At 41.8% G+C, this 14,514-nt stretch overlaps 1 protein-coding gene across 2 annotated transcripts in view; it reads left to right on the top strand.

Moving 5' to 3' along the window:
- cdk14 (cyclin dependent kinase 14) overlaps positions 1–14,289 on the top strand; it is a 261,388-nt gene extending 247,099 nt beyond the window's left edge. For both annotated transcript variants that reach the window (XM_028580347.1, XM_028580348.1), the window contains one exon: positions 9,854–14,289. The gene's annotated coding sequence lies outside the window, so the exon portion shown is untranslated. The remainder of the gene's footprint in view (positions 1–9,853) is intronic.
- The last annotated feature ends 225 nt before the right edge of the window (positions 14,290–14,514 follow it).

Genomic DNA, 14,514 nt, shown 5'->3' with positions numbered 1-14,514 from the left:
CTCTAAATCTGAGGCCATGGTTCTCAGCAGGAAACCGATGGAATGCCTTCTCCAGGTAGGGAATGAGTCCTTACCCCAAGTGAAGGAGTTCAAGTACCTTGGGGTTGTGTTCGCGAGTGAAGGGACAATGGAGCGGGAGATTGGTCGGAGAATCGGGCGCAGCGGGTGCGGTATTGCATTCAATCTATCGCACCGTTGTGGACGAAAAGAGAGCTTAGCCAGAAGGCAAAGCTCTCGATCTACCGGTCAGTTTTCGTTCCTACCCTCACCTATGGTCATGAAGGCTGGGTCATGACCGAAAGAACGAGATCCAGGGTACAAGCGGCTGAAATGGGTTTCCTCAGGAGGGTGGCTGGCGTCTCCCTTAGAGATAGGGGGTGAGAAGCTCACTCATCCGTGAGGAGCTCGGAGAGAGCCGCTGCTCCTTTGCGTCGAAAGGAGCCAGTTGAGGTGGTTCGGGCATCTGGTAAGGATGCCCCTGGGCGCCTCCCCTAGGGAGGTGTTCCAGGCACGTCCAGCTGGGAGGAGGCCTCGGGGAAGACCCAGGACTAGGTGGAGGGATTATATCTCCAACCTGGCCTGGGAACGCCTCGGGATCCCCCAGTCGGAGCTGGTTAATGTTGCTCGGGAAAGGGAAGTTTGGGGTCCCCTGCTGGAGCTGCTCCCCCCGCGACCCGACACCGGATAAGCGGACGAAGATGGATGGATGGATGGATGGAGTTTTTTTTTTAACATAAATATGAGTTCCCACCAGCCTGTCTATGGTCCCGCAGTGGCTAGAAATAGCGATTGGTGTAAACCGAGCCCTGGGTATCCTGCTCTGCCTTTAAGAAAATGAAAGCTCAGATGGGCCAATTTGGAATCTTCCCTTTATGAGGTCATAAGTGGAAAGGTTTCCTCCCCTTTCTCTGCTTTGCCCACCCAGAGAATTTGGCCCGCCCATGAGAAAGAGAGACATCATGGCTTTTAAACAAGCGAAGAGTGGCAGTTGATCACTGAGATCGGGGACCATTGCGATGGTTCTAAAATAAAATCCAACAGACAATCTGACAGGTTGTACCTGAGCCAATAGTGAAGCTAAGACTGGTTCCCTCTGCATTGCCATTATTTGTTCAGCAATTTGCATAGATCAGCCGATCTGGAGAAACTATCACCCAATCAGAGCTTTGTAGGTGTGATTAAGAATGTGGATATCGTTTTCCTACATGGCATAAAGGCCCGCAGCTTCTTCACTGCTGCAGCTGCTGTCTTGACGGTCTCACATTGCCAGACCTTCCTCAAAAGTGCTACAGAGAAGGGTTCCTGGATGGGAGAAAAACGTGCTCTGGTTTATTGGCATTTCTTTAAACCAATCACAATCGTCTTGGCCGGCGCTAAGCCTGGGAAGGAACTTGTTTTTTCGGAACAGTGATTGCTTTAGTGGTGCAACAGAAAACTCAGATTGGACAGATAGTCTAGCTAGCTGTCTGGATTTACCCTGCGGAGATCTGAGGAGCAGTTAACCATAGTCCTTATTATTCCACCGGAGTTTAAAATGTCAACACAAAAGAAAAGGAAGGTAACGGACATCCGGCCGAAAATTAGCGACATGCGGCGGAATTTCCGGCGGCAACGGAGCAATCCCGAAACGTCGCCGATATAGACTACTGATTTGGTGACTGTTCTCACACAGTTTATCAGTTCTTTTTCACTGTTGTTCTTACTCTGTAATGGAAGCGACTTGAAATGAAGCAAAGTACTGTACAACACTCGAAATACAAGGTACTTGAGTAAAAGTACATTAACAGATTTTTTTCGAAATACTCACAAAATTACAAGTAGAAAAAAAAACGACTTTGTTGCAGTAACAAAAGTATCTGTTGCTTAGTTGCTTGATGAGAATTAGAGGGGTCACTGATGCAGAGAATTGCCGACGTCATCGCAGATGAGCTGCCATATAAACCCAAAGACCTCAATGCATGCAGGAATGTGTGCATAATAACTTGCACCTGCACTAGAAGAGCTAGGTCTCAGTGGGTTGAGACTGTGTAAGGGAGCAGGAGGGTGTTGGCTAGTATGTTAGCTTTACAGTTGCAAATGCTCCTAAGCTTGTATGTGGAGTGGATAGTGGTGAATGTTGCATTGGTGCATGGTTTCTATGTGTGCAGACGTTTTTGGGCAGTGTGATTCCAGCTATTAACTGCTGATTCTGAGAGATTTTGCTGCCAGGACATGGGGTAATAGGAAACACATGAATGTGCAGAATTGTGTGTGTGCGTGCGTGTGTGTGTGTGTGTGTTTTTAGGTGTCTATGCATTCTTTAAAGGCTCATATTTAGTGACTCTGGCCCAGACAACTGAGGCAAGAAAAGCAGAGAAGAAAATGTTTGTGTTAGAGCAGAGAGAGCTGGCAAGTCTGTGGAGCTGAGCGCTTGTTTTCCCTTTTCCTACCAACTGGATCTGCACTTTTATTTCACAGTCCCATCACTGAGTAGCCATGTACAGATAGAAATACACAGCAGCCCCACGCTTTGCTAAACTTTTAAGACACACGGTAGATGATTTTTACTCTATCCACTGTCTGTGTTGTGTCTATTGTGAATTGATATTCTTAGTGTCTGTATGTTGTTGGGTCCCCTCAGAAAAGCTTTTTGTAGCTTATTTGGGGTTCCCCATGTCACGCGTCCTATACATATGATCAATGTACCATCTGATATTTAGTTTTTTTAATGATACGATGTTGATGTGTGAATACACTCAACTGAACTGAACATAAAACATCATAAAACTGTGTTAACTATGGTAGTTCATTCTTGACATGGTCAAATAAAATCGTCCCCAGTTGTTTTTTACAGATTTTGACATCTTTAATCCCAAAACAATATTGCAATCAGCCTCGGAAAAGCAAGTCAAAATCACTCATGTAGCTCCTGATAGCCTGTCATGTTCACAAGTGAAGGCGTGTCGAAGCTGTAAGCCGTTAGCATGAAGCAAAAACAACTTTCCCAGCTACAGCAGCAAAGTGTATAGGTCAACGGGCAGAGCCTCTGTGGAATCTGCTGCTCATGTGGCGTGAGGCCCCCCCCCCCCAAGGTGCACCGGCTGCTCCCCAACACCAGTTCACCACAAATCCTCCCGTTCATTCTCTGTTGAATCCCTACACTGAGTACGTTTTAAATGCACACTATTATTCCACTATTATTCCGAATGTGACAATATTCCAAATTTGAAACGGGTCATGCAACCGCTTATTGTGTTTTGAATATTCTGAATAAGGCCTTTTTTTCAGAATTTAGCATTTTCTGATTAACATTTGGGATATAGCGGTATCATTCAGGTTTTAGAAGCATTTTTTGGACATGTATACAGCGCATTCGGAATATGTGTCTCAATCTGGGTTTTTATGTATATAATTCTAGCCTCTGTATTAACTAGTGCTGTCAAACAATTAAAATATTTAATCGCGATTAATCTTGTTAATGTCATAGTTAACTCGCAATTAATCACACATTTTTATCTATTCTAAATGTCCCTTGATTTCTTTTTGTCCCATTGTTTTTTTCTCATTTTAATGCTCTTATCAACATGTTGTTTAGTTTCCGGTCTAGCTAGAAGCGGTGTGGTGTTGTAGTTTTTCTAACGTTACAAGTTGTTGCAACATCATGTGAAAAAAAAAAAAACTACAAAGTTTGCTAGGCCAATAAGAACGTTAATCTTGCAATTTAAAAAAATGACGCCGTTAAAATGGGTTTGCGTTAACGCCGTTAATAACGCGTTTAACTGACAGCACTAGTATTAACTAGTATCTACTAAACAAACGGTGAGTTTCATCTTGATTGATGTTGGCAGTCGTAAAAGCCAACAAGCTGTGGAAAATCACCATGTCCAACTGTTAACTAGAGCGGTTCCTGTCTCTTCCTGCCTGCTTCCGTTAATTAGCGGTACACTGTAGAGACAGAGGAGTGTTTGTCAGTTGGAGATGTGGCAGCTCAACACAGACTTGGCCACAACACTGCATTCCTCACAGAAATCACTGGAAACCTGGTACAGTCAAGTTTCAGTGGGATGTCTGAATAAAAATGTGGGAAAATATCTTCATGTAATTTAAGTCCAAATCCTCTATACACTTACATTTACTCACTCATGTTTTACAAATGCTAATTTACACTTGTATGTACATACACACACACACACACACACACACACACACACACATACACATACACACATATACATACACATCATAAAGCAGCGTATTTAACCATGAGCACCTTCTCAGCTCAGGGTGTTCAGTGAGTGACATTTAAGGGCAGTCTGACTCAGTTCATTAAACAGGATCAGACATAACGGGACCTCCCTGCAGAAGTTAGGGGTCAGATGTCGGGACCCCTGGGCTTCAGGGGGCATGGGTGGAAGGTGGGAGGAGGTGTGGGTCTGTCAGTCCGATTCTTTCGAGCTGGTTTGAGAAACAGCAAAGAGCCATGCAGCAAATTACTGAAACTCACATTTTGTTTTTGTTGTTTTTTTTTTTTTTTTTTTTTTTTCAGAAATTAGTTCACAGCAGAAAGTGGACAATACCCATGTTGCTGGAGTACATTTAAACACACCTGCTGTCCATTAGGGGTTTATTAATCTGTGTGTTTGGGAGAGATGACGCATAATTCGTATGCATTTGTATTTGTATTTATTACTGCTTGCACCACATTGCTCCGTGGGGGAGCGGAGTTCGTGTCCCGGAAGAAGTTAAGGAGAAAACGCAAGACTTTCACCCAGGAGACGGGTGTTCATGTCCTGGGAGTACTACTTAAGGGGGGGCGCTGTTTTTAAATCCAAACCACAATGTTTTTATTTAATCTTAACTAGTCGCTAAATGTAACTGTGACGGCCTCTGAAATGACCGTAACCTCACGGTGACCGGTAGCGGCTCACAGTCCCCTTTTCTCCGTTAATTTAACTGTAAAGACCACAAAACGTAACTGTCATGTGACTGGCCGGCGGGCGCTGTAATTTCGTAGGATATCGTACGAATTGCTGTGAATACGTTGCGTAATTGAATATGGTAGGAGTAGGAGGGGCAAGGAGGCGGAGGACAAGAAGGACGGAGAGCTGGGGGAGCTGCAACAGAAAGCAGAAGGAAGTTAAGATGGCTGAGTTTATGGGTTCGGGGTTGGATCGGTTTATGCAGCAGATTTCCTCTGGTCTGGCCTGTTATTTCGGTGTTTGGTATCTGCTTCTAAAGGACATATCAGTCAAATAGTAGTTCACGTGCATTGCCATGAACTTCCATGTTCATGCTGTATGTCAGCATCCAGAGTTTGCCTTTATTACATTCTGTCCATCTTACACATGAGATGTCCTTCGCTCGACAGGAGTGCTCTGTACTCTGTTGTTGACCCAAAACATGGCCGTAGTGTCTGTGACATCCCCGACATGTTTTTTGTAGCTGTTCAGCAGCTGCAGTGTGGGCTTGTACTGTAGTTGAATAGAGAAAACGTGTTTTCTTTTAGCATAGTAGGTTATAATCAGCAAAAGCTCAGGAATGGATTGGGCCTCACTGTTGATATGATCTAATACAAAACTGCAGTAATCTGCCTAGTTCAGGACATCCATCAATTTGGTTGTGAAGAGAAAAGACTAAAGGCTTTCTGGATTTTGGTCAGATACACAGCAGATGGACAAGACTAAGCACCTGCAGTCCTTGAGGCCGTTTTTAAGCTGCCTACACATGATCTGTGGAGCAGAGCAAAGAGGCAAAGTGCAGCGCAGAGGAAGTTCCTGAATTATTTGCGCACATTACAGGGTGACACGGGAATCAATCCCATTCCGAGCCCACGAAAATACTCCCGTCAAATCCTGTTCTGGAAAATCCTGACAAAAGACTCCCAAATATGTTGTCTAAAGTTATCAGACTCTGTTGCGGACTCTGTCGCGGACGCGTGTGCGTTTGGTTAATCGCGGAGAAATCACTGAGGTGAGGTTGCCTCGAAATGTAGGCTACACTACACATGCATTACCTGCAGGCCTAGGCCATTTCATTACATAATTCCTAACGGAGATCTTCTCACACTCAAAACACACATTTCTCCGTCCCGCTCCCGTTGATTTCTATGCTCTATTCCGTTCCTTTCACGTTACCAACAGTGAAATGGTCAAAATTGTCACCCTCTAGCGCCAATGGTTGCGCCTTGAAAGGTCAGCTGCGACGAGGTCAAAGTTGACTTCGGCGCTGCGCGGAAATTCTGAGCGGTGTGCGACACCAATGGCAGCGCTGCGCCTAGTTGAGCGGCAGCGCTCTCTCCCGTAGGAAGACAATGGACCGGCCAGCGCAGAGCGCTTCAGGCAACACATTCTCACGTCGCGTCAAAAATCGAAAAAGTTTCATTAAGCATGGAGTCTGGTGGGTTTAGCGAACACAAAAGGATCTTACTCTTTAACAGAAATCCTGTTAGAAATCCTTTCCATGAATGGGTTTATCATCACGGCATTTCATCCATGCTTCACAAACCACTGTACACGTTCAGCAGAAGGACCAATACTGATCTCCAAAACTCCTCTCTTCAAGCCTCAGTATCCCCTCATGACTACATCAAAACCTGATTGAGACGCATATTCCGAACGATGTCATATGTCCAAAAAATGCTTCTAAAACCCAAATAATACCAGCATGTTACACGTCTTAATCGGAACACGCTATATTCGGAAAAAGACCTTATTCGGAATATCTAAAGAGAATGTGGTGTTTACCTGACCTGTATCAAATTCGGAATATTGTTATATTATAAAAATATACTATAAAAATAGTCAATTATTAGTGTTCATGTAAATATATTCAGAAAGTCAGCATTTTTCTAAGTCAGAGCCAAACACACATTTGCTGACAGACAGAGAACACTACTTCTTTTGGAAATGAAGTAGTACATGTTTTTATCAAGGCAGATTTTTTTATTTTTTTTATTTTTTTTTAGCAAATCTTGAGCAGAAAGTTTGGGTTTTAGGGCAAACTATGGCAGAAATGTGGAGGTATGTGTGTATATTAAATATCAGTTGTCAGGTTTTAGCCCCAAAATCTTGCTATCTCTGTCAGGTTTCAAAAATGCAAATCAGTGTACTTGGCTGCTTCTGTTAGTCTTTTTGTTTCCTCTGTAATCCCCCCTGTCCTATTTGGTCCTCGTTTTATTGTCCTGTATCTGTCTGTCCCAACACAGAGTATTTTAAGGATTTCATTTTTTTTTTTAGGGGGTGAGACTATCTCTGTTAAAAGGACAGCCAGCAGCTGGCCATGCCTGCCAAATCCTCCAAACAAAACCCACCCACCAGCTCCATCTGCTTCCCAAGTGGAACCCCCTGACACAGACACACACACACACACACACACACACACACACACACCTACTTGGTGCTCTTTGATTCTAAGACAACGGAAGCCTAAATCTGTTATTACTACATCAGATCCCTTTTAAAACAACGAATCCCTTGTTCGCTTATACGATGTGATACAACTTTATTGTCAGTTTACACTGAAATGAATTTTGCGTTCCCGCTCAAAAGGAGAAATAAAGAGAAAAATACAAGCAAACATTCACACATAAAGTACACAGTAACAGCCATGACAAAGACGCATGTTCTATCATGATATGCTCGGATCCAGATCTTAATTGGCAGCACACTGGTTTTGGTTTAGCAACAGCATAGACTGATGTATAAAAGAGTTTATATTTTTATTTTCATATCATATTTGTATCATTTGGCTGAGTAGACCTCTTCACAGATTGGGCTTGACTGGCATCTCTCTCGCTCCCCTGTTAGCTTTGGTGTCCATCTACTAGGGCAAGAGAAACGACTCCTTTATCATTCTTATTAGTACACAAAGTCTGGTGACCTCACATAATAACGCCCGCCTTCAACCTAAGCAGAGGGCTAATTAGCCCGAATAACTGGTAACATCTGTGTGGGAGTTAAAGTGGCATTCAGTCAGTTAACCCTAACCCAATTAAAAATGCCATAATTGACCAAATGACACTGAATGAACAGTCACCCCTTCAAATAAAGTGGTACTAGAGCTGGGCAATATATCGATATTATATCGATATCGTGATATGAAACTAGATATTGTCTTAGATTTTGGATATCGTAATATCGTAATATGGCATAAGTGTTGTATTTTCCTGGTTTTAAAAGGCAGCATTACAGTAAAGTGATGTCATTTTCTGAACTTAGCAGACTGTTGTAACTGTTCTATTATTTACCTTTACCCACTTAGTCATTATATCCACATTACTGATGATTATTTATCAAAAATCTCATTGTGTAAATAGTTAGTGAAAGCACCAATAGTCAACGCTACAATATTGTTGCGGTATCGATATCGAGGTATTTGGTCAAAAATATCGTGATATGTGATTTTCTCCATATCGCCCAGCCCTAAGTGATACCATAGGAAGTACCAGGAAATGAACTTTGAAGGAACAAAAGTGAGTGGACGTCAATGTTCCATAATATTTAATACTATCTATTTATTACTATCACACCAGGATACAGAGCTGGGCGATATGGAGAAAATCATGTGTCAGGATATTTTTTTAACCAAACATAATATTGCTATTGCGACCATATTGTAGGGTTGGCAGTTGGTGCTTTCACAACATATTTACACAATGAGATTTGTGATAAGTAATCATCACTAAATGTGGATACAATGACTAAGTGGTTAAAGGTAAATAATAAAACAGCTAGAACAGTCTGCTAAATTCAGAAAATCACACCACTTTACTGTAATGCAGCCTTTAAAACCAGGAAAAGACAACACTTGTGTCATATTACGATATCCAAAATCTAAGATGATACAGTCTCACATCAAGATATCAATATAATTTTGAAATATTGCCCAGCCCTACACCAGTGCGTTAATACACCGCTCACTAATCTTAATTTATGTCACACACCAACCGGGAAGGATAATGACCGTAATACTCCTAACAGAGACTGTAACCTTTGTGGCTGTGGATTTTCTTGCTGTCCAACATTATTTTCCTGGTAAGGTTGTGATGGAGAGATGCAAAAAATAAAAATAAAAAAACTCAGAGGTGCTTAATCTGGGCACTCTCTAATGCAGGGGTGTCAAACTCATTTTCCCAGAGGGCCACACTGGAAAAAGAGAATCACACCGAGGGCCAGACATGGAGAGTTTACTGACGTGCTTTTGTTACTGCATGCCACTTTTTTTTTTTTACATTTTGGTAGCTTTTTTCCTAATTTTTATTGTTTTTGTTCCAACTTTTTTGTGGCTTTCTCAGACATTGTTTACCTCTTTGTAAATTTGTTGGTTTTACGACATTTTTGTATGCTTTTTGTTGACATGTAGCCCTACAAAAGTCATCAAAAGAGTTCCTTAGCCATCATAGAATTAAGCAAATCAAGCAAAAACAATGATAATTTTTCAACCTCTTTCACAGCCTGAATATTAAACTCTTCTTCTGGTGGAATTTCTGAGTCTCAGAGTCGGCAAATCTGCCATATTCTGCTTTGAATGTCAGGTAATTGCAGTTAAAAAAACACTGTCCTGTGTTTTTGGTTTGGTGCACAACTAGAGGGCCAAAATGTATTGTGAGCCCAAATTGATATACGGGCCGGATCTAAATCTGCAAGGGGCCGGATTTGGCCCGCGGGCCTTGAGTTTGAAATGTGTGCTCTAATGCATAATCCAATTACAATATAAAGAAACTAAAATATCTAATAAACTTGAACCCCATGCATTCATGACTGACACAACAAACTGTTGATTTCAAGCTGCGAGGAAACCTAAAATGGGACTGTGATGTGATTGGTTGCACTGTGTCACTGACACGCTGTGTGTTCTCTCTCTGTCTGTGTTTCAGGTGGCCGTTGTAAAAAAAAAAAAAGACGATGAAGACAAAGATGGTGAGATGGAGGATCCAGACGAATGGAAGAGCCCCAGTTCTCTTTATTTATTACCTTCACAATGTGTGTGTGGTGTGTGCGTGTGCGTGCGCGTGAGTAAGAGAGTTAGCCTCGAGTATAGATAGGAAAGCATGTGTGTGCATTTGTGAACGGTACCTAAGATTTCAGGCTATCATTTGCAAATCAAATTTTGTTTACTTTTTATAAGGTTCCAATAACTCGTATATATCATTGTCACAGTATAAACAAAAGGACGATACTATTGTTTTGTGTTTTGTGTTTGTAACTAGCCTCCTATTTAAGAATGTATATTTGTATGTATGATATACTCATCTAGAAACTATATAATGGACAATTTTAATATTGCTTCATCGTATCACGGCTACACTGCTCACGCCAAGACACATAACTCAACACACGCATATACAGGAGACATGCAAAAAAAAACATCTTTGAAACAAAAGCAAAGAAGAAAATGAATCCTAAAGAGTTAGTTTTCCATGTCTTTCTCATTTGTGATTTTGCAGACAATAATAAATATTAATAACAATAATAATAATAATGGAGGGCTATCAGGTGGTGTAACACGTCCTCTGGCAGCCATATTGGAGGTCCTCGGTTCTTCGGTAGCTGAGGACAGCTGATGATCTTTTAAATGTACAATTGTGCTGACTCAGCAGTCTTTAAGACATGGTTAATATGCTAGTTTAAAGGTGAACTTACTGTTTAAGGACTGTTTTTTGTGCTAACATATGATAGCTTGTTAGCTGACTGATTGCAGTATTTCTCAGATAACTGTCACCATTTTGGTATCAACACATAATTCAAACACTAAAGCCTATACAGTAGGAGGCAGTAGTAAATAGATGTCAGTAGCTGTAAATGAACAAACTAATCTTTGTCAGATATTTCTCTTTCTCTCCTTGTTTGCCAGCGTTAAAGTTGCATATTAGGAAATGCATTTTTTCACAGCCTTATTTTTGTAGCTTTGACCATCATTTCCCGTCAGTTACGGGAATATGTTTTACTCTCAAACAACATTGATTTAGGGACTGCGTAAAGACTGCGTATCAAGAACTATGTACAGTAAGTGCACAACGGGTTGTTGAGATTCGGGAGTGACACCCTTCTTTGCATATGTTCGCACAAACGTTTACATGCATCTCTGCGGAAACTTAATTCCAGCTCTAGCCTCACCGCCATTTCCCCCAGTGGCCAACCTAGGTACTGCAACAGAACCTATCCCCTGTGCTCTAGTCTCACATTGCCAGAACTATCTCCACAGCGCTGTAAAGGAAGGTCCGGCTACATCACACACACATTCTGGGATAGGAGTAAAAAATAGCGCAAATAAATAGCAAATAGAGCAAATATCCTGCGCGTGAGCCAGGCGCCAGATCTCAGGCTTTGTCCTGGAAATGTACTTCTGTTGATCCAGCCTACCTGTGGTCTAAAAGGCATTTTCCCCGCTGAACACGATAATAAATCTGTAAAACAGTTGATAAGGTCAATAATTATTCTTTGTATTATGCGATTTTCAACTATGAGGCTACAAAAGCTATTTTTATGCATGACATCATCTTAGTGTGAAGTCTCTGAGACTGGCCACTGGGCTCGAGCAAGCACACCGGGCTACACAATATGCATAAACATATTTGCAATACAATGTAATGAATGATGATAGTGGACTTTTCAATATTTGCAATGTCACATGTGAGTAAAATGTTATCAAAATCCAAAAGAATGATGGCCAAATCTGCAAAAGTAAGACCCTGGTTATATAAAAATGCTAGTCTTAGGATTCCCTTATGTATTTTCCAATGGACCTCCATAATGTAATCAGACCTGGCTCATATGGGTTTTGTGTTGCAACTGAAAAGCCTCTCTAACATAAATTATCTCTGCTGGAGATGTTAAAGGTGCACACATAAGACGACAGGGACAGCACCAACCTGTGTGCAATACTGTAATTGACAACAGGTGTGTGTGTGTGTGTGTGTGTGTGTGTGTGTGTGTGTGTGTGTGTGTGTGTGTGTGTTAAGTTAAATAAACATGGGCAATAGATAAGCATTGGGGCTTCCATCCATGCACATGAGCTAATGTACAAAAGGAGAAACACCAAGGCAATAGGCTGTGTGGCCTATTGTTGGATCCAGCCCACGACAATCGTCCCTTACACTTTATCTGATACCAACAAAAGGTCTGCAGTATTTTATTAGAAACAGTCTATGTCAATAACTTGAGTGTGTAGGGATGAGTGCTTTTCAGGGTGTGGTAGTGTGTGTGCAGTATGTGTACTGTAGGTGGCGATTAACTTTGATCAGTCCCTTCCAACCCGTTCTCTCTCCCAACTCGTCCAATACGAATGCTTGGTCAGTGTCTCTCAGCGTCAGATACCGACGCTAAAATCTCCCTTTAGCGTCTGTATGGAACGCACCGGGCGGAGCAGCAGCTCGACCGCGGCGCTGTAAGATGGCGTGGTATTAAGAGAGACAACGGTAGAGAGTAGTATGAAAGACCGAGAATCCTCGTGAGGAGGCAGGTTGGGGTGTGGATTGGTCAAACAACACCGGACTTTCACCCAACAACATTTTGTAACCCCATCCACCATCTTTTCCTAAACCTAACTGTCCCGTTCTTGTGATGCATTACGCAAACCTACGTTCCGACCGAGAGCGTCATAAAGTGATGCCAAGAGTCCCGACCAAGTGCGTCAAACAGCAAACGCCAAAGACACCTGGCCAAGAGTCGCCTTCTGACGCGGTGGGAGTTAGAATGCGTTGGTCCCTTCACCACCAACATGAGCTCTTATGCAGAGACTTCCCCTAAATGTATGCCCCTCAACATCCTACACGTTCTAAATGTTTTGCAACTTTTTATGACAATATGACGAAGGTCAGATATATAGCGTAGTATCATCAGCAAAGATGTTTATACTGTTTTATGGCTTTCTTTGGATGTTTTGTGTGAAAATATCTGACTATTACAGCTTAGATGTATGGTGATAATAGTTGTGAAGTACTATCAATACAATGGCTTACTCCTTATCAATCAGTTTGAATTTGACTGGAACAATAATATTGGCCCTGCACTGTTGATTAGCCCCAGAGATGAGGCTGCAGATGTGACGTCATGGAGATTTGGGAACTGTGGATACTTATCATGTCGCTCCATGGCTTATCACACACACTTACTCACATTTATAATATAGATGTCTTGCCTGCTAGGATAACATTCCCGCACCCATCCAGTCCTATCAGCTACAGTATGGTAAAAGCCTGCAGCCCCTAAATGCCCCTCCAGCTGGTATTTGCTTTGCAGTCTGTCACATTCAATAATAGATTTGGATTTATTTATTTTTTTACTATCTCAATACAACCCTAACCGAATCTCTTCGGCAAACGCCTAATATTTGCATCACAGGCGATTTTCTGGAAATTCTGTTAAAATTTTTACTACATTTGGATGGAAAGGCTTGGGACTGCTAAATATTAGTTTTTCCACAGAACAAGGACTGTGGATTTCCCCCATATCATTTACAGTGTAGCCACTTGAGTTGAGACTTGAACATTTCTGAACCTATCCTTTAAATGAGGAAAATCAATAAAGAGAAAGATTGGAGTCTTATAGTGCTTTGGTATTTTACCAAGACTGTGTTCCAGTCTAGCTTCTTCGACCATAGAGGGTAGTGGCTCTGAGGCAAAATAAATGATTATGGGCTAGACTCTCCCAAATAGTGTTTTGAAAATGCACTTTAAAGAAAAATCAGTTTGCCCTACATTCCAGCCTGTATGGTCCCTTTTAAGCACTTGCTTTGCCCCTAATGATAAATATATATGAACTAGCCATTCTTACAAATGTAAATATCATCCCCCGTTTTGAACCTTAACCACAGATTGAGGAGAGCTCATAGAAATGCTGTACTTGAAGTTATCTTGCAGCTTTTCAGTGTCATCCCCAGGCTGTGATTGTGCAGCAGAGAAAAGGGGAGGAAAGGGGGTGGGTAATTCCAGTAAAGTGCTGTGACAGAAGAGGGTTAATACCACGGAGCTGTGCTACGATTGCCCAGCCGCATGTGGCTTTAAGGGATTGCAGGCAGTATTAGCAGCTGAATAATTATTTCTGGCATGTTTCTCCTCGTGGCACACATCGCTTTGTTTGCCCATCGACACTTTTTTTTTTTTTTTTTTTTTTCATGGAGTTCGGCAGCCTGCAGTCTTGTACAAAAACTTATATTTTTGAGTCCTGGGTGGACAGAGTTCCTGAAGGCACTCTCTGTTCAAACTTGAATGTTCTTCGTATATTTCAAATAAAGTCCAGTGAAGGACAGACTCGGTGGAATTGCACATTTAGCACTGTGACAGGAAAAATGAGAAATAATATCAGTAGAAGAAGGAGAAGAAATGTCAAAAGGTGGAAATTGATTAGGCTGTGACATAGTGATACTTCCACAATGTTGTATACAGGGTTGCAAAGGTCCCCTTAACCCTTGTGTTGTCTTTAATTAAACCAAATGTAATGAAAGTAGTGAACTGATCGTTTATTTTACTTGTTATGATCGTTGTAGGGAACCATCCACGTAATTTTTTTTGGACAATTTGGTCGAAAGAAACCCAAA

The sequence above is a fragment of the Perca flavescens genome, chromosome 6 (genome assembly GCF_004354835.1).
Source record: "Perca flavescens isolate YP-PL-M2 chromosome 6, PFLA_1.0, whole genome shotgun sequence".
In the NCBI taxonomy this organism is placed as follows: domain Eukaryota; kingdom Metazoa; phylum Chordata; class Actinopteri; order Perciformes; family Percidae; genus Perca; species Perca flavescens.
Note: the sequence above shows the minus strand (reverse complement) of the source record. Positions and strands in the feature narration are given on the sequence as shown.